The 20,603-nt window shown below is 35.0% G+C and overlaps 1 protein-coding gene across 1 annotated transcript in view; it reads left to right on the top strand.

Moving 5' to 3' along the window:
* The first annotated feature begins 1,387 nt into the window (after positions 1-1,387).
* Positions 1,388-20,603, top strand: part of SBF2 (SET binding factor 2) — a 178,794-nt gene continuing 159,578 nt past the window's right edge. The window contains exons 1-3 of the mRNA XM_009288813.2: positions 1,388-1,520; positions 17,788-17,901; positions 19,533-19,643. The gene's annotated coding sequence lies outside the window, so the exon portion shown is untranslated. The remainder of the gene's footprint in view (positions 1,521-17,787; positions 17,902-19,532; positions 19,644-20,603) is intronic.

The following is a 20,603-nucleotide window of genomic DNA, read 5'->3' as shown; positions in this document are numbered from 1 at the left end:
GAAACATGAGATTTTGACCTATTTCTCTGGTTCCTTTGGTATCTGCATTGTTTAACAATTCTAGAAATGTTGTGGGGTTTGGGGGTTTATTATTCCTAATACATACAGGGGCTATTACCTTTGCCCCGTGTAAATTCTAAGTTTATAATGCTAATAATACATACAGGGGCTATTACCTTTGCCCCTAAATTCTAAAGTTTATAATTTTGCAAATAATAATGTACTTGTGAATTTTTCATGTATGCGACTTCAGCCTTAAGTAAAAGAAACAGTGAATACAAAATTCCATAAAGGCCATTTCAAGAATCTTCAGCAAACTGATTTCTGAATTTCAGCATGCTCTTCCATTACTGGGAACAAGTTATTAACTGATGTTGTACTCCAGTCATTTAAAAAAGAAGAAAAAACATACACTTTTCCCTTTGCTTTTGAGCTATAGTTCTCTTTTTGTTCATGCCATTTGTGCATGTCTGTTCTGAGGCTGGAATTGATGTTTTCTTTTTGGGGGGCTGGCCCTGCCACGGTGCTGGTCAGCTTGAAGGAACAAATACTGAAAGGACTTAGGTTTATTTGATGTGTGTTTTAAGTATTGCATGTATTTAGTCTGCTCATGGCTGCAAGAGCTTGGAACCATGTAGTATTCTAAGTACATATGAAGTATTTGGAGAACTGCAACCTCTTTGAGTCTGAGAAACAAGTGATTTTCTTTGTCCCTGAGACTTATGAAGTCACGAAACTTGAACATATTTTTCACAGGGCTGGCAAAACTTATATCCCTGCTATGGTGTGAACTCTTACAAAATTTCAAATGCTCACAGTAAAGTTTTTAGAGATAATCAATAAATGGATGAAAAATATTGGTCTATAAATAGTCTTTTGTAGGAGTAAGTATTGAATAATTTTGCAAGTAGGTGTAAGTGGAATATCTATGTTTGATTAGATAAATTAATGGAGAAATAAGTGGAGAAATTAAAAATGTAGAGACATTCCAAGACACAACAATTTTAGCTTCAAATTCTAACCAGTTATCCAAATGAAACCTGCATAATGTGTCAATTTATTCCTGTTGCTGCCTGTTAAACCCTGCAAAGATGATCTTGAATACTGAATTCAAAGGAACACATCTTCAGTTTGTAGAGTTTATTATATCTCCTTTGATGTCTGTAGAGCTAGATTTATATATCAGTCTGACCAACTCCAAGACCTATTGGGTTTTCCCCCATTTTCTCCAAATTTTGCAACCCTGCATATGTTCACTGTAAATGAAATTAGCTACTTGTTTCAGATAATGTTCTGTTATATTGTTTAAAAATATCTTTCATGTTTCTTAAAACAATTTATATTACTGCTTAACTATGTGTCTCGTTTTTTTGTTTCATTAGTTTTGCCAGCCTGGAGGATGGCAGCTTTCGAAAGAGAGAAAACAGCCAACGTTCTTTGTGGTGGTTTTGACTGATATAGACTCAGAGAGGCACTACTGTTCCTGCTTAACTTTCTATGAAGCAGAGATTAACCTGCAGGTAAAAACTTTACAATAAGTAACAAAAATGCAGAAAAAGGTGTCTAGAAACAATAGATTAATATTATAGAGGACAACTTTAGAAAATATTTTGCTGCTCCTCGTAAGGATGTATTTTTCTGTTGTATAGAAATGCATATATTTTTGCGCAAAGGTAAGCTCGATGTACTTGTTTGTGTTTTTTGTTTTCTTAATCTGCTGGGGAAAACTTTACAATAAGTAACAAAAATGCAGAAAAAGGTGTCTAGAAACAATAGATTAATATTATAGAGGACAACTTTAGAAAATATTTTGCTGCTCCTCGTAAGGATGTATTTTTCTGTTGTATAGAAATGCATATATTTTTGCGCAAAGGTAAGCTCGATGTACTTGTTTGTGTTTTTTGTTTTCTTAATCTGCTGGGGGGGAACAACCAAAAACATTAGCATTTCTTAGAATTTCTTTTTCTCCACCACGTGTTTTTTTTTAATGGGACAGCCAAGATGGTGTTCCTTTCATTTACTTCCGTGTTTGACATAGCGTGAATGATTCTCATCTTTGTTCTAGGGAAAAAGTTTATTAACTTCTGCTCCCTCTGCTGGCCAATTCTATCAGGCCAGCACAAGACAAATGTGTACAAGTATGCTGTAATGTATATACATATTTCTGTAAGTGCATTTATTGGCAAGATTTGTGTGGGTGTAAATGGCAGGATTTTACAACTGATAAAATAATTCTTCAGTTTTTAGGTAGGTCAGACTTTGGGTGTCAGCTACTTGGCAATGTTTGTTTTTAAACATGTATTTAATTATTTTTGGGCAACCTCAGTCTTTCAAAAATAGACATTTTGTTTCCCATTTGATGTAAAGTACTTCACAGAATCTCTGCTATGACATAATATTTGGAATCTTTAGAAGCTAGAACCTAGCTAGACCCTAGGGAAAACCTAATCCAATCTGTAATTGTGGACTGTCATTGTTATGTTTTTAAATATTTTCTTGCCCACATGAAAATTAAAAAATAAGTAAAACCTTGGCATTAAGTATATTAAATTTAGTTAAGATTAAATAGATGGCTAAGTAAAGTAATTTTTTTGCTCATTTAGTGAAGAACTGTAACATTATTGATTATTTTAAGAAAATGTTTTTAATAATCCAAGTGTTCTCTGTTTATTTAATAATGGACTTGAGATGTTACCCATCTGTAGAATAATTGAAAGATGCGGCATAGTAATAATAATATTGTGCTTTTTCTAGGCACAATTGGAAGCCAGAGAATAATAGTTGTTCTTATTTCAGTAACACTACAGTTTAGACAGATATTTTTGTAGATTATTAAAAGGAGTTAAAAGCAGAAATGTAACCAAAAATTAGATGTATTCTAGTCTTAAATTTCAGTGTAGATCAACTGACATCTTCCTATTAAATATTTTGTCATTATTTAATGTCTGTCATCTTTCCTTTATTTTTTAAGTAGAGTGAAATATTCTATAGTAATTCTTTCCCAGCTGATAAAAATTTACAACAGCTGACTCTTCCTCCACTCTATGTATTTCATAACATACACTAAATTTAGCAAACTTGTTATTTATCCTGTGGTTTCTAGCAGCTGCTTTTGATTCACTATCCACATCTTTCAAGTAATGCTCATCACAAAACATCCAGTATTAACTAAAAGGTTTTTTTCATATATTGCCTAAGTATTAATACAAAAAAACAAACTAAAAAAACCAAAAACTGAGCGCAGCAGGATGTTGGTTCTCATAATGCCATTCCTGGCTGTGCTATAAAGAATGCATATTTTTCAGATGAACTTGCTGTGGTGAAATTTATTCTATGACTGCATTGTTTATAGCCAAACTTCCTGTTTCTTTCTAAAACCCAAAGAGAATAATTGAACGTGCCCTGTTACATGGTCATTAGACAAGAATTCAGCACATGTACAATCTGTAATGAAACATAAGCTTATGAAGCATTGAGCTATGAAAGTAATACTGATTTAACCATTCAGATGCATGCCTCATTAAACAAACAGTCCATGAAACATAGTGTCCAGGACTTGAAATTAAATCTGGACAGTAGTTTTCACAGTTAAATACAGGGTGGGGTTTTTTTGTTTGGTTGGTTTTTTGTTTGTTTTTTGTTTTGTTTTGTTTTTTGGGTTTTTTTAACCGAATGATATAACTCAGTAAGACAAAAGTAAGATTAAATTTCAAAAAAAGAAGGGTTACTTCTTTCCTAGTAGCCTTCACCAGGTAAACCTTGCTGATACACAAGATTGGGTGGAATTCAGCTAGAGCAGATTAGATGTTTGGCTTGGCAGAATCATCTTCACAAAAAACTGGAATTAACCACTTGGAAGTTTCTGTGGTTAAATAAACTGCACAGTGAAAACAAACTCATTTCTCAGCTTGTGAATGCTAGAGGAGAACTATCGAACTTTTTTTGAGCCTCCTGCATAATAATAGAAGAACCTTTTCGACACAATTGATCAAGCTGGGTCTCAGAAGGCTACTTCTGTCATTCCGGTCCCCTTTATTCCTGCTTCAGCTGTTTGTAACAGGATAATTTGTAAATAAATGCTACCTGAAAAGTAAGGCAGTTGTACTCACGTGGTATATCTAGGTGGTACATGTGATAACCTAGGGTGCAAGATTAATATAGCAACTGTAAAAGCTATATAGTCTGCAGGAAAAAAGTTTCTCCCTGGTATCTCTGAAAGCCCTGGATTCAGTTTAATCTCTTGGCAGTTGCATGTCATAACAAGTTTTCCAGAGAAAAGCACAGGCTCTAGTGATCAGCTGATGGCCTATTTTCAACTTCCTACCCCTGGATAGAACATAAAATACTATTTTATTTGATGACATCTGTGAATCATACTTTGCATTGTTGCAGTACTGTCATTCTGAACTGACCCAGAATTTACTATCTGCATGGATGCTGGTCAATTTGATTAGCGATCAGCCCTCATAAAGTTGTGATAATATATCAAAAAGATTGATGTTACATTTAGTCTGATTAATACTCCATATCTGTACTCATGAGGAAGGTGAACGAATGATATTCTATTAAATATGGGACTAGAACTTACTTGGTGCTATGAATGCAGGTGATATAGCTTTGCCATGTAAGCCTTCATGAATTGTTCTATTTTACGATGCTAGTCTCACTTAATTGTCCCAGTAACATTTGTTAAAGCTGTATAAGGATATGTTCCTCATCTGAAACTAAAATCAAGCACTTGAAAGTTTGACCTTAACAAAAGCCTAAGTTTGGAACATGACTAGAATGAATTAACAATGGTAAAGCTGGTGTCATTTAAAGACTTCCTTAACATGTTTCAGAGCAGTTCAATATGCAAGATTTCTTTCTCACCTCAAGTTCAAGTTCCTACCAAAAGAAAGTGTAAAGAAATCTGAGATACTGCACTGGTTTCTCCTTCCAGCTTTTTCTCTCCAGCACATGCTTGGTCTGATCCATGTTTCTGTCTGGCTTAAGGTGCCATTTAGATGCTCTGTTGAATAAAGCTGGATGCCATACTGACTTGCATGTATTTACAGGAATTAGGAGGAGGAGAATAAGTCAAAACATCCCTATTTCCTCTTCCCTCACAGTGCCTTGAAGGGTTTTTTATTGTGGTGGGTTTTTTTCTCCTTTTTTTTTTTCCCATTACTGTATTTTGATCATTGTTGTGGACTTCAAATCTCATTGATTTGAAATCTGCTTGAAATCTCATTGATTTGAAGAAAACCTTGTCTTATCAACCAAAAAAATAGTCTACTTAGATTATTTTTCTGGCGACTGAAGCCGGAAGCTGTTGACTAGCCAAAGGGTATTCAGGAGAATCGTAACTTACATCTACAGAATTCATCCATAAAACTCAGTTACTCTGTGAGCGTAAGTTTATTAGCCATCAAAAAATGCCTGTATGTATGTATGCACACACACACATATATATATGTGTATAGTTCTGTGTTGCGTATACACTGTTTGCAAAAATGAGGTTGTTATTTCTAACAGCAATTTCTGGATGTTACCACTTAGCACACAAAGACTTGATTTAATACTTTTGACTCAGCAGATACTTCTACTGACCTCAGCTGTGCTTCTTACCAATTACGCACTTAGAATTTATACTAACAATGCTTGGAAGAGCACCATAGACAGAATCTTTTTAAAAAATGTTGACTCGCATTGGAACTTAATGGTCAAATTGTATGTTGCTTTGCACTTTGAAAGAACCTAACCCCTCCATCAACAAATTAGAGAATGATTTATGCCAGTAACTGAGCCTGTACAACTGCATTTCTTGCATTACAGAAAATCTGCTCAATGAGATCAGCACAAATCCCCACACATTTGTTTGTAACTATCTTACTACAAGATTGTATCATTCTTGTGTGTTGTCTTAAGCATATGTACGTTAAAACATTGCAATCACAAAGTTGGTAAGATTAAATATATCACTCTTGAAAATGCACATAAGTAATAATTCACAAGTCTCCCATTTCCTGCCATTCAAGCTCTCTTCCTCTCTCTGCCCCCTTGCAAAAAGAGGAAAAAGAAATTGTAAAAACCCAAACCATAAAATGGCAGATTCACAACATTCACAAATATTTCCTGAGTCAAGGGAAAAACTGCCAACAAAATGACTTCATGCTTCATAAAGTTTTAATTTTTATGCTTGGACTGGAGAATTGGTGATCCTACTGTGTTAAAGCATATGCCACTTGATGAGTCACTGACATTTGGGTTTTAGCAGAGGATGAGAACACTCAGTTCAGTTGTACCCTTTTTGAAGTGTGAAATCTGATCTCCCTTTGGATATTATATTAGCATGTTAGTCTTAAGACGAAGTTTAATAACTTTTCGTGAATATCCCAAATGTTAAATTTGTTCTGAAAGTGACCTCTTACTGTCAATGCCCCAAAACACGTTTTGTGGGAAAAAAAAGCCCAGTTTTTAAAATAACGTTTAGTATATTACATCACCATCTTCCTAAATCTGCTGAAAAATGGATGGTATGATAGCGTACAGAGATTTAAGTAATGCCTTATTTCCTTTCTGCTCCTGTGTAAAGAGAAAGTTGCAGCTAATGTTCTGTATGATAAGAAATAGCCTTGTATTTTTAATGTCCTTTTATACATTTAAGGTCCTTTCTAGACCAGAATTTAAAGTTAAGGTGAGAACAGTTGTACAGAGGAAAGCATATTTCCATCTTCCTCATAACTCTGGCAGTAGTTTCTCCTGTCCTGTTTATCCCCTGGCTCATGCGTTCACACACACGCACACACATCCCCAGTTTGAATTCATGCTATTGCAGGTGCAAAAGCTTGTTTTGGGTAAAGGTCTCCTTTTCCTCTTTACTCCTGTGCTGTTTCTACACAGTGGCCCCAAGTCTCAGCTCACAGGATAGGGGGATACTATCTTTTAAGCAGAGACTTTTCTTTGTCAGTAGAGATCAGATAATTTATTTGACTTTCAAACAGTAGTAGTACTAATTCATTGAAAGTCTTTTCAATGCATTTCCCGATGTGCAATTTAAAGGAATTAATTGACTGTATTTTAATTAAACAAAACAAAAATCTGTGCTTGTAGGATTTTGCTTTGGTGTACTTCCACATATACTGTTCTATATTATATAAAAACCATTATGACTGAGTTACAATAGGGTATGAATTACCAGCTTTTTTAAGTTAATCTGATTTTTGCTGTTGGTTCTACTTACATTGCTTAGGTCTCTGCAGTCTCCTCACCTCAGGTGTGTACAGCTTGAAAGGGTGGAATCCATGGATCAAGTTTGCTGCCTTTGGGAAAATTCAGAAAGATTTAGTAAACTCTAAGCTCTGAAATTACTATTTGCATATGCATAGTTCTTGCTGAAGACTTGTTACTGTAGTTCTTTAACATTCTTCAGTGCCAAGGTTAATGTGTTGAAAGCAGTGACTTAATGCTATTGATTATTGCCCCATGGAATTTCAGCATTTATAGGGCAACTGCGTATGCATTACCTTGGACTTCCCAGATCTTCCGGGGTGTGCATGGTCTACTCCAGAAATATGCTTTGGCCTATGGCTGCATAAGCTGGACTGAAAGGTAGAAAGCGTGGGTACTAGGTTACTTTTGTTCCAAAGGTCTTTCAGTGTGTTTAGATGATAAAGCGTATAAGCATCTTCTGGAGTTTTCAAGTGAGGTACATTAAATGGTAAACGTCTTATTAGATGCTGGTGGTGTAAATTTTGTGTAATGCTGGAAGGTGCAATGCAAACTCCTCATTATCATATATGAGTACTCTGAAGTGTCAGTAGTATTTAGGGAGTGAATGAGCTGACCTGTTACAGAGACTTGAGGTTACTCTATTTGGTAAGTTTACTATCTTTGCATAATTTTCTATCTTTGGTCTTTTTCTTTTTTAGTTGATAAAATTCCTGCTGTGAGTTACTACAGTTTATTATCCTGGTTTGAATTACTAAAATCAAGATAATGGCTTTTATGCTGGTATAATTATTCCAGTATAAGTTTAGCTGCAGTGGTATGATTCTGTGTGTATAGACAAGCCATGAAGTAGATCTTTTCACCTGTGGTTTTAGTTCAGTACAGCAGATTGCAGGCAGGATGCAGATTTGTCTTCTGGAGGCAGTCAGCTAAGTTTATTTTAACTGTTGTACATGTGTTAGAATTTATTGGATGCATGCGTTTGTATAATCTGAAAAGTAAATAAAATGAATTGATGCTGAATGTTTTTTGGCCTTTGATTGTTAATAAACCAGCTAAGAGTGTATTTGGCTGCAAATAAGACCAGCAGAGACTAAGTCACATGGAAAGAAAGGGATCCATCCCACATGAGCAATTGGCACGCGATTACTAAAGCAAACTTCAAGTAATTTTTCTTAAAATAAGAAATCATGCATGGTCTCTAAATCTTCTTTGCTGGGCAGTTAGTTGAAAAGCAATGGGCTTGCTGAACTTGGCACAGTTTCAGTGCAAAATTTTGCATAGGGCAAACTCTTTTTGGCAGTTGTAATGAAGTACTAGAGTGAAAGTTCTGTAATGAGAGATGTTCTTTCTCTCTCTCTAGGACTGGATGAATTAATAAAAGTAGAATTCTAATTTTACTTTCTGTTCACATTTCATTTCCTTTGAGTTTCAATGTGGAATGCCTGCCAGCTTCCACCTTCAGAATGGTAAAGCTACATGTAATGCTTTGAGTTTTCTAACTTTTCTATTAGTATCTCAGTTTAAATTGATTTTCCTCACTCTGACATGAAGATAAACCTTATTTTTCTCTGCTCAACATTAGTCAGAACTAAATGCACTGACTTCAGTAGCATATGCCCCTGGAGTGGAGATGTATGGTCAGCACGCCTGGATTGTCCTCATGTCTGAAAATGAGTGGCATCTCTAACAAAGGCAATTCACAGAGCTGCCTGCCACAGAGGTAGTTCAAAGACCCAGAAGGACATAGTGATCCAACTGCGGGGCGTCGGAGCCAATGTAAGTGAAGACTGGATGGACAGCTGATGGTCTTTGGAGAGTTGGATAACAGTTCAGAGTTGCTTTATCTAGGAGCCTTCAATGTTGGAGGTTTGATAAATGGCAGATTTGGGCATACATATTCAAGTATTAAGATGGCATGTCCAAGTTCTGAAGATGGGGTTGAAGAGACAGGAGAGGCAGGATAGTTACGGTTTATGTGCGCTATAATTCAGCTGCATATTGATGGAGCAATTGCTAATGTGTTCTCAAGCTGTGTAAGTACCTTAACATCAACTACATTCAGTAGTAGGGAGAAATTTTTTGGACTATATTGGTAGGTCATTTTCATCTTTAAAAATTGACTTCAGTTCCTAATGCAGATTTTGGCTGGATAGTTATTTTTCAGTTAAATGTCAATATTTAGAAGCAGAGCTGACATCTTGATGGAGCAATTGCTAATGTGTTCTCAAGCTGTGTAAGTACCTTAACATCAACTACATTCAGTAGTAGGGAGAAATTTTTTGGACTATATTGGTAGGTCATTTTCATCTTTAAAAATTGACTTCAGTTCCTAATGCAGATTTTGGCTGGATAGTTATTTTTCAGTTAAATGTCAATATTTAGAAGCAGAGCTGACATCTTAAAATAATATGGTGTTTGTGGCAAAATTAGGTTCATAAAAGTTCAAGATGAAACCTTAAAGTTTGACGGCTATATCAGAGCAATGAATGTCTCTGTTGAATAAAAAAAGATAAGGTTAATATGGGTAAAGTTGGCTGCTGTCATTTATTTTCTCGGCTGCCACATCTGTTGCCTTTAACTGAGTTGCAGTTTTTCACTGAAGTGGCACAAAATCTGTCACCTTTTTCTACTAAAAGTTTTAACATAATTTTGTAAGCTGAAATTGTGGCTTACATGAAAATGTCTGTTTATGTACTGATTTTCCACATGCAACATTTTAAACTCATCCGGCGTCAGCCAAATGTGACAGTAGAGGTCTTGTACTTGCAGTAGCTTTTATGAAAGTGGGTGGGTGGGAAGCAGAAAGATATGTTTCGTAGTCCACTGCCACATGAGGAAAAACTTGGTGTGTGAGATCAGCCCTTACAGACATCAGGTAATCCACAAATGTTTTTAAATTAAACATAAATCTACAGGAAATGAAATTAATTCATAGCTACAAAGAGCTATTTGCTTGTTACATGGATGCTTTAATTACTCTTCTTCTCTGCTCCACATACCTGAGGCCAAGTCTGAAACCATGAATGAAATTAAGTCAGTTTATATTTTAGGTTTGTATAAATGTGGGGGTTTTTGTGTCCTTAAAATTTGTTCAGTCAGAGAGAAAAGAAAGAAGGGAATAAAAAATAAGTCTGTAATCACTTAATTGATCCCCCCCCCTGTATTTAATAAACTGTCTGACTTAGGCTTAACCCTGCATTAGTACTTTTTGTGTGTGTGATCTGGGTATCAAAAGAGAATTAATGTGTTCTTGAAACTATTATCTGCCAGTGAACACTAAATAAGATACATTCAAATATGTTACATTAAATGCTTGGAAGAACGTAAGAGTTATCATTTTGGGTCAGAAAGAAAAGACATCTTGCATAGTATTTTGTCTCTGTGGATGGTTAGGAGTGAATGTCTAGGGAACAGCAGAGGAACACGGCATACATAATATCTCCATGAGTGGTCCCTCCTCTACCTCTACAGTCCAAGGACCAACTAAGCCAAATACGCTTGGTACATGTTTAGTAACGTCTGAATTTCATTAACTTGTCCGGCCTTTTCATGACCCCATATGCATTTTTATTACTACCATTCTGTAGCAGAAGAGTTTCATAAGTCAAATAACCCTTGCATGAAGAGCTACCACCATTTGTTTGCTTTGAACATGTTTCAGTTAGCATGATGATTATGGTGGTGGTGATTTTTGTCGTTCTTCCTTGAGACTAACTGTGAATGACCAGATTACTTTGGGTTTGGTGTTTTGGAGTTTGGTCTGATTTTCAGGTGCCTAGTTTCTCTGTGAGATTTTTGGTGTCAGCAGTAAGAAGTATATAAAGAGTAAAACTAAGCAATGAGAAAAGGACCTGATGCAAAGGATTTTCGAACAGTTTTGCTATCTGTTTGGTTGAGCTTTTGTCATGTTTCACGCAGTGTTACTACTTCTGTTTTGGCAAGCCAGTACGCAAAATAGCTCCAGTGAAATTTCTGTCTTACGCTCCTTTGATGCTAAGCACAGAAACTAAACACTTAGGCTACTCTTGGCCTTACAAGATGTCATTTAAAACTCATAATTTTCAACTCTGAATATATATTTGTGATCTAAAGCAAACAAAATGCATTGGGCAGAAAATGTCGCACAACTACTTCATATTCACTGTTGTATCTGCTTAAGTTTTGCTGAGTAGTGCATATAGTACATACTGAAGAAAAAGGAGACTGTGATGAAGTTTTGAAATGGTATCAAGCATATGTTGTTAAGCCAAGCCTGTGCACTCTGTATTGTATGCTTTCATAGATTCGCAGTGTTCATTACATTCCCTTTAACATCTCCCTAGATAGGGTATGGGTACTGAACTGGGAGAGCTATGTGACTGCTCATCACTTGCTCCATCAGAATGTGTGAAGTATTTTTCCACAGTACCCTGTGTGTAGCATATGAAGAAAACATTTACTGTACATTTCAGTTTTAAGAAAGTTTTTGCTCTTGATCTACCAATTTATTTGAAGAAAATATGCCACATTTTATTATTAAAATCATTCTTTGTTTAATACTTGAAGTTTTCTTCTAATACCAACCTTTCAAACTCTTATCTGATTACAGTGTACTTGATAAAATGCTGCAAACTGTGCCCAGTTGTTCTTACACTTTTTATAAATGTAGAGGGAGTTTTAAAGCAAAAGGACACCAATTTAAAGGAAAGCAATACCTTATTTAATAACTCATGTATCAAGCCCACAAGTATTTGATTTTAACAGCATCTTTTTCTAGACTGTGGATCTGGGACATCAACATCATGCCCGATCTGTTGGTAGGTAATTGCAGTTGTCAGTTACCTTCCTTTATTAAAAAATGCTTGAATAATTAGTCTGAATATGTCTAGCTTGGGCTTAATGCCATATACAGCCCTTGGCTAAACTGAGGAACAAATTGTTCTCAGAAAACAAGCAAACAAATAAATAGCAGAATGATGATGAACAGTGCTGATCACAGTTAATTTCTCTAAACTGTTGGTTATCAGCCAGGGGATTAATGCTGGGTTTTGGTGTGGTTTTTTTGTTGTTAGTTTGTTTTTTTTTTTTTTTTAATTTGGTCATGTTGAACTTATGTTTGTGAGATTTTTTTTCAAATGCTTGCACAAATGCATTTATTAATTCAGCTACTTTTATTGACCAAGTTCATAAACTATAAAGTGATGCTGTTAGTTCAATTAGTTGGTTATTGAACATTCCAGTTTACCCCATCACTTTAGGTCACAAGTATGATAAATGGATACTTCTCATTATAGAAGAGGAAAGGCACACAGTTGAAATACATGCACTCATGCTCTCTAGCTCTGTATTCTCATTTACGTAAGAACCTATGAAACTCATTACTAAGTTATGTCAGGAGTTTTATATATATATTTTTAGTGTAGATGTGGGTGTGTACATTCATTAAAATACATGAAAAAAAATTGAGTTTAAGAATATATTGGTCTGCTTTAAATGTACAGGACTCACAATTTTTTTGGCCAGCCTCTTAAGAGGCCACTTTACAGCTATAGCAAACAAGTTGAGCAAAATTAAATTGCATCATATGTCCTTCAAAAGAAGTTTCACCATTTTCTGAGTTTGTTTATTATATATAATTTATGCAGGGGAAGGGGGGGGAGACAAGTAAACAAATCAAACACCCTGCTGTAAAAGCAGATAAGATTTTTCTGTTTAAACTTATGATACACCCTCAACCATGTTCTACTTAAACATTAAATAAATGCTTGTTTAATTGTATTTTACAATTTTAAGAATGTAATTCTGTATCTCGTTTTAAAATTGATTATCTTGATTTTTCCTATACTTTTTTTGATCTCATGGGACATAAGTATTAACATTCATTACTGTGATGTTGTATCTATGTTTTTGTGACAGTTTGGAATCTGACGATTTAAAATTTGTTTAAGAAATATCTAAATTTAACAGTTTGGCAATGCTGTTTCTCCAAGAGATGCAGTGGGGGCTAGAAGAAAAAAGGTAGTCTTTAAAAAAACAAGACGACTCCTGTGTACCTTCCGTGTTTCAGATGCCCAGACTGTCATAATCAAATGTATGTGAACAAGGAACCCTCGCAATGAAGATTTCTGCAAAGACAGTTTTTGTTAGCTAGGTGATTTTGTGGGTAAGAAGTTCTGTAATGAACATATTAATTGTAGTATTATCTGGTAGATTTTGTAGACAAAGCGCTCTATGGACTTGAGTCAGCCATAGTTTACAGCTCTCTGCACTATATTCTCCTTATAACTTTAGAAACCAAGTCAAGATGTATAAGAAAAGAGGATTCTGGGTTGGGCAGGCAGGGAATGGGACCCTGATGGGCTTCAGTCAAACACAGATATAATTACAGGGGACCAAATATTTTAAGCATGGTGAAATCATGTATGATCACAGGTCATCATACAGTTCCTTTCATTAATACAGTTAGATCAGTCTCTGTTACCTATTCCTTAGCCTACTGAAGAGTTTTTCAGAACTCTATTAATCTGATGCTAAAAAAACATTCATTCATTTCTAATCTAAAGGCACAGATATTTCTGAACTAGATTTTAAATGTGTATCACCTTTTAAACTAAATGGATCTTTAAGCATCTGGAACACTGGTTTGCTATATAGTGATACATTTTTCTCATCTCAGCTGTTTTCAAAGCCTGCCTGTATGTAGAAATAAAAAGGGGGAAATAAAAAAAGGAGTCTCTTTTGATATTTAATTGAAATTAAGAAAATTCTTAATCTGTTCTACTGTAGTATGAAGGGCTGCTAGCCAACAGTCTAGATGAGAGGTATTAGGGAAGCCCCGTAGCAGTATACCAAATACCATTATCAACATCTTCCAACCAATATGAGTGCAAAGGGAAAGCTATAATAATCAACTAGATTTATGAAATAGCAGTATTATTTAACCAATTTAAATTCATATTTCAGTTTATATATCGTTAGCAAGGTTATCCTTAACGTCCAATTATTCTTAATTTAGTTGTAAACCGAATGCTATATTTATAAAATAAAAATGTATTGAGAAAAAAACCCAAAACAACTCTTTTTATTTTGTTAGTTTTGATTAGAGAATATTTTTTCATTAGATGAGAAAGGGGATAAAGAAAGATGAAATGTGCATGTGTCTGAGCAAAAGCATAACTAGAAAGAATTGTTTCTGGTTTTACTGCTTTGTATTTAGTATTGCTACAGAATGCTTGTGCTGTTAATACTTTGCTTGAAAAGTAGGTTAAAAGTCATGTGTTTGAAATGATTATCTACTTAGTCTAGTGACTCCTAATAATGTGCCTGCATGCCTGTCAGAACATTTAGCCGTGGAAGAAATACAGCTAGTCACATTACATTTTTCCATAAATCTTTTATGAAGTAAGAGAGTGTTTTTGTAGTATAAATTATTTATCAATTCAATACTATGCTGCTATTGTGCCCTTAAAGTTTTAAATTAAATCTAATTAAGAATTAATTCAAGACTTAATCTGAAGTTGAGTGGATTTTATGAAAATGGCCTTTTATAGAAACCTCCTCCCTGCCTATGCACCCTGAGTTTTCATTATCTTAGTACCATGTGAATCTAGAGAAGCTTCCATATTCCCTTGCCTTTAGAAACGTGGAATATGTTTTAATTTCATTTTTCCTGATGTTGTCAGGGTCCACAATTTGTCAGATAGCCAGAATCTGTTGCCTTTATGCCTAGAATTCATAATTGCTCTTTAGAACAGTTGATACAATAAATTTTTGTTGATTATATGTTTAGCAGTGTATACTAAACTGTAGTTTAAAAATTCTTCTTGTGTTTTTGGGGCAAGGAAAGGGAACTGTAATTAATATAAAAGCTCTCTCTGTCAACATTATAATGGATGGAAATAAATGAACATGTGTGGGACATGTGACTGTTGAGTTACTGTGTTTCTCTATTAACTTCTGAATCACAATTTTAACCTAGAAATGAGATGCAAACTAGACTAAGCATGTACATTGTGTATGTATTGGTTGCCGTTTAGGTAAGAATTAATGTACAAAGCCAAGTATACGACCATATTTGTATATATATTGCTGTGCCAATTGTTTTTACTTTGGTATGAAAATATTATACATATTTCTTAATTAAATGGGTTTGGTTAATACAAACATAAGTACTCTCTTTTTAAACCATTTTTACTTGAATGCTGAATTGTTTTTTTAGATAGAAGGCTGTCCTCAGGTCAGAAAGTTCCTGAGCTGCAGATTGCTGGAGACAGGGGGAATGCACTGGAGGAATGGCCTCACTAAGCTTGCCCTCTGTTCAGGGGGTGCCCTTGACACCAAGACAGGGTATGAAGCTGTAGATGAACCTTTTGTGTGACTCAGTATAGTGATGCTTATACTTTCTTTTTTTTGTACCTTGCTTAGACAAGGGATAGCGTAGCATAAGTGAATACCACCTGACTTTTATGTCCTGAAGAATCACAGTGACAGTTTTACAGGAACCCCAGAATCTCATTTAGTTCGTGTATAAAAAAGCATCAAAATATTTTATAGTATTTGTGTTTCCTCTGGTATACATACAAAAAATTACATGCCCTTTTTTGTCTATATAGAAATGAAAATAGAACACCAAGGAGCATGGGCACACACACTTACCTATATATCTTATTGTTTAGGGGGCGTGTGTGAAAAGTGCTTTAGCATAGGTTGACACAGAACTTGAGTGTGGTTGAGCAGCTTCCAAGAGACACGTGCCTGTGTTCAGGACACAAGCCTGAAATGCCAGGTCTGACTTCATGGGTGGAAAGGCAGTGGGCAAATGCTCTAACGTAGATACCTTCATCTGCGGGTCAGGTTAGGAAGTAGCTCTTTATTACCCTACAGCTGTCAGTGCAGCTTCTAGCTGATATGCAGCTACTGGACCTTTTCAGAGTGACCTTTTCAATTTGGTGCTAGAACTGAGGAGAGCATTTATATAATAAAACGCGGGTCTTGGTATGGAAGCAAAAATGATTAAGTGGTTCACAGGTAACGACTGCTGCCTGACAGCTAATGTCTTTAGCTGCCACCATTTGGCTCTGACCAAGGCACACAGGACTGTGCAGACAGGACTGGACAGGATAGGACTGTTATGATGTATTTTGTTTCAGCAGAAAGTCATTTAGGTTAGTTAAAATAACAAGTGCTTTTGAAGGAACCTCTTTAGTTTCCTATTAGAAAAACAATTATGCTGTAGGGCGATGGTCTCCAAACTTTTTTGATCGTGCACCCCTACCAATAAAATTCCCACGTGAAGCTTATTGTAGCTAAACATTTTTCATAACTAAAAACATTTATTAAGTCAGCTTTTTATGTACTTCTAATATCATTGCTTTAACTGCTTTTATTTGGATACATGCGTTTGCTTAAAGAAACCATACATTCTGAATTGAGGCTGTGAAATAAAGCTCATGAAGTCGCAGCATTCTTGGCATTTAAAAGTATTTCTGTCAGGTTTCTTCCATTTAATAGAAAAGTGGTGTTGGATTTTTTTTTTTTAAATAAACTGAAATGATGACTAGTAACATGACAGAAATAGAAGGCAGATATTTCATGTTGTCATATCGAAAGGGAAGTAATTTTTCTCATATTCCTAATTAAGATAATATAGTGATTTTTGCTTAGAAGATTTTGCTTGGTCAGAGGAACAAACAAAATACTTAGAAATTTGGTGGGTGGTGTGGGGGTGGAGGGAATTACATGCAAAAATTGGAAAGCATGGACTTTCTGTCACTTGAAAACTTAATCAGTTAATGAATTTGTCAAAGAATGTGTGGAATTTTAGAAATGAAAGTATTTAGTGACATCTTTAGTTTTGGCCATGAGTAATAATAAAATGTTTGTGACTGAACAGTAAGCGCTGGCAAGGAGGTTATAGCAACTTGCACAATATCATGAACAACTGCAAGGGTATCTGCATTGTACCTTTCTCTTTTTCTTAACCAGAAACTTAGCGGTTCATAAGTTTGAGGGATGTTTTGAGAAATCTGAACTAGTTTTCTTGTGAAGAAATTCCTTTGGATTCCGAATTCACTGGGTCAGGCTGGAGATTACTTTATGGATAATTTTAGCTGTAACATTAGTGGAAATTCTGTAAGAAATTGAATTTTATGAATATGAGTAGGACAACCAAACATTCTTTTGTGAAATATATTTTTTTCTGTATTTGGAGTACGGTTTATTGTAAATCAGCTAACACTTTGATGTGAAAGGATCCCGTTCTGTAATCCACTTCACTGTCTAAAATGTGAAACAGGGAGCATTTAATGTGAAACATTGTCCTGTTAAAATACTGTCTCAGAGAACTTTATTTTAGGTACATTGGTGCATGACTTCCCAGGTGAGTTTTAACAAGTTGAGCTACATCTAGAAGCTTTTAGGGAGTTCAGACAACCATTGGAACGTGCTCCTGTTAGTTGACTTCATTACCGGTTTCAAATAATGCATTCATTTTCTTTTCTAAAGTTCTGAGAAATGTTAACTTTTTGTAAGAATGCTAACATTTTAGTTTGAAACTTCTTTCTGCTTATTGACTGAAGTGTTTCTGTTTTCAAGGGAACAAAAGAAATTGAAGGTGAAGAGGAGTCTGGTTTAATTCCGCCTGCAGAAGTATTTGCTCCTAAAAGTCTGGTGTTGGTGTCCAGACTAGATTACCCAGAAATTTTCAGGGTAAAGAACTTGCAAATGCCATTTATAATATATGTCAGCAGACAAATCTGGTTTTAATGAGTAGCAGTGACAGTACTTTTGATTTAAAACATCTCAGGATTGATTTGGGAATCTAAAAGCAAAAGTAGGCTTAGATTGAACTAGGTAGAATTTGGTGTCTATGACAGTAAAAGCCCCTGTAGGTTGAAGCAGTACTTTTTTACCCTCCAAGCAGTTTTAAATCTACATAGAAGATAAAATAGAGATTTTTCTGGGCTCAATTTACTGTATAATGAAGGGAATTATTAGGACAAAACCAGACTTGCTCAGGTGAAAACAACACATTAACAATATTTGATTAAATATATAATGGTAAATTAATAGCAAAATCCTAGTTTTCCTCCATACGTAAGGCAAAATGTCAGAGCCTCTTCCAGATCAAATTAAGATGCATGACAGAGGTTTAGGATCTTGGATTACTTTCAGCTGATGAAATACGGCTGATCTGAGATAAATGAAAAGCTTAAATTTTTATTAAGCTAATACATATTAAGAGAAACAAATATAGTTCAGTTTACAGATCAAGGGAGGAAATCATTCAACAGTTAAGTTGTCATTAGACATTAAGAATGACTGTACCGAGTGATATTAAAAGCCCACGTAGCCTAGCATTTTGTCTCTGAGAGTGGCCTGTAGCGAATGCAAAGCAAAGTGTGTAAGAATAGGGCAGGCTGAAGAAATAATTCCATAAAATACTTTCCTGTGAATTATAGTTAAATGACATCCTGAACCAGAGGTGTCAGATTGTGTGTGGTTTTTGTATAATTTGTCCAGTTTCTTAATGCTCAGATTTTACAACAATCTATGGCAAGGAGTTTCACAGCTTAACTATGTGTTATATGAAAAGTTACTGTTGGAATAGTTTCTAAGAAGAGAATTCCTAAAATATTTGCTGAATTATAAAAATTACAGCAGTTAAAAGGCACCAAAAGGCTGCTGTGGAACAAAGTTATTTATTTCCTTTTTTCCAAAGGCTTCTTAGAACATCATGTTAAATCATCTTACATTAAATTATTAGTAAAAATGATAAAGCTCTATCTGTGATTTCTCAATCAAAACTGGATCCATAAAAAAAATGGAAATGCTGAAGTGTTAATATACTGTTCATTTTAAAATATATTTAAATAACAAAATAAAGAATGTAAGTTAAATAACACATGGAATTGTTGATCCTTGGTGCTAGTCTTAAAACGAGCTTCAGAAGTTCATTGATTCATCAGTGTTCTACTCTGGAAACCAGTCAGTTTTAGGTCCATAGAATTTAAAGCACAGATGAAGCTATGTTGATTTTATAATTTTTAAAAGGAACTTGTAGTAAAGCACTTTTTGTATAATGAACAAACCACAAATATTAAACATTTAATTTCTTTTATAAAAAGAATATATTTACACCTGACAGCACATACATCCCTTCTAAATAGCCAAGCTAATTTTTTTAAATGAATGATTGCTTTGTCTTCACTTGGAAAGTACTTCACTACATTAATAACTATTAAGACATACTTATTTTTTAAAAATTATATACACAGATCTTTAATTTGACATCTGCCTTCCCTGTATAGCAGTCTAATATATTTTGTCTACCTTTCTAGGCTTGCCTTGGCCTGATCTATACTGTGTATGTGGACAGCCTGAACGTGTCACTGGAGACTCTCATTGCAAATCTGTGTTCATGCCTTGTCCCTGCTTCTGGAGGGTCTCAGGTAAATGGGAAGAAAAAAAAAAAAAAAGGGTATTTTTCCAGTTAATTTAATTTATGAAGAAAACAAAAAATAAATTCTTGAAATATTTTTGAAGAAAAAAGAGCATAGTTCAGCTGAGTGCTTTCCCTGTGGCCTGTCTTCTAAAGACAGCAAAAATTCCATTCCAGGATAAGGTCAAAGGGTTAATTTTGTCACTGAGTTGGCTTTTTACAAGGCACAGTAACAAATCAAGCAGTTTGTATAAGTTTAGTTTTTAATAATAATGTGTGTTTAGGAATATTTCTGCTTGCTACAGATTTTTTTTAAAGGCTTTTTTTCTTTGCCATTTTTTAACATGTCCTTCACTTTAGTTCATTTAGCTGTGTCTTTTCTTTGATACAGTTCAGGATTCCACTGGTCTTTTCTTTGGTAACTCTTTTAAATTTCTTTTTTCATAAAATTTAAAAAACATGCTAAAAAATAACTTGGACGCGGTTTTCTCAGAGGTAATTAAATATTCCAGGTGGCCCATGCATTCAAAAATAAGAAAAAAGTTTTCAAGCAACTACATTTCTTTCTGCTGTTTACCTGTGCTTTCTGTGAGCAGAAAGTCAGGTTTGTTTGTTGATTTACTTTAAATAAATTACTCATACATTTGTGGGTTTCTGACAAGCCAGTTGGGTCTTATGTGCTTGGCCTTCATTTTATGCTGTGACACTACTGGGAAATTGTAGTCCTTATCATGAAGCATACCTGGAAACTAAGTACACAAATGGCAATATTTTAAAGTTGATTTATAGAATCATAGAATAGTTTGGGTTGGAAGGGACCTCTAAAGATCATCTAGTCCAACCCCCCTGCCGTGGGCAGAGACATCTTCAACTAGAGCAGGTTGCTCAGAGCCCCGTTCAACCTGACCTTGAATGTTTCCGGGGTGGGGCATCCACCACCTCTCTGGGCAACCTCTTCCAGTGTTTCACC

Source organism: Aptenodytes forsteri, unplaced genomic scaffold (assembly GCF_000699145.1).
Source record: "Aptenodytes forsteri isolate BGI_AS27 unplaced genomic scaffold, ASM69914v1 Scaffold8, whole genome shotgun sequence".
Classification (NCBI taxonomy): domain Eukaryota; kingdom Metazoa; phylum Chordata; class Aves; order Sphenisciformes; family Spheniscidae; genus Aptenodytes; species Aptenodytes forsteri.
The sequence above is the reverse complement of the archived record's forward strand: the minus strand, read 5'-3'. Positions and strand labels throughout refer to the sequence as shown.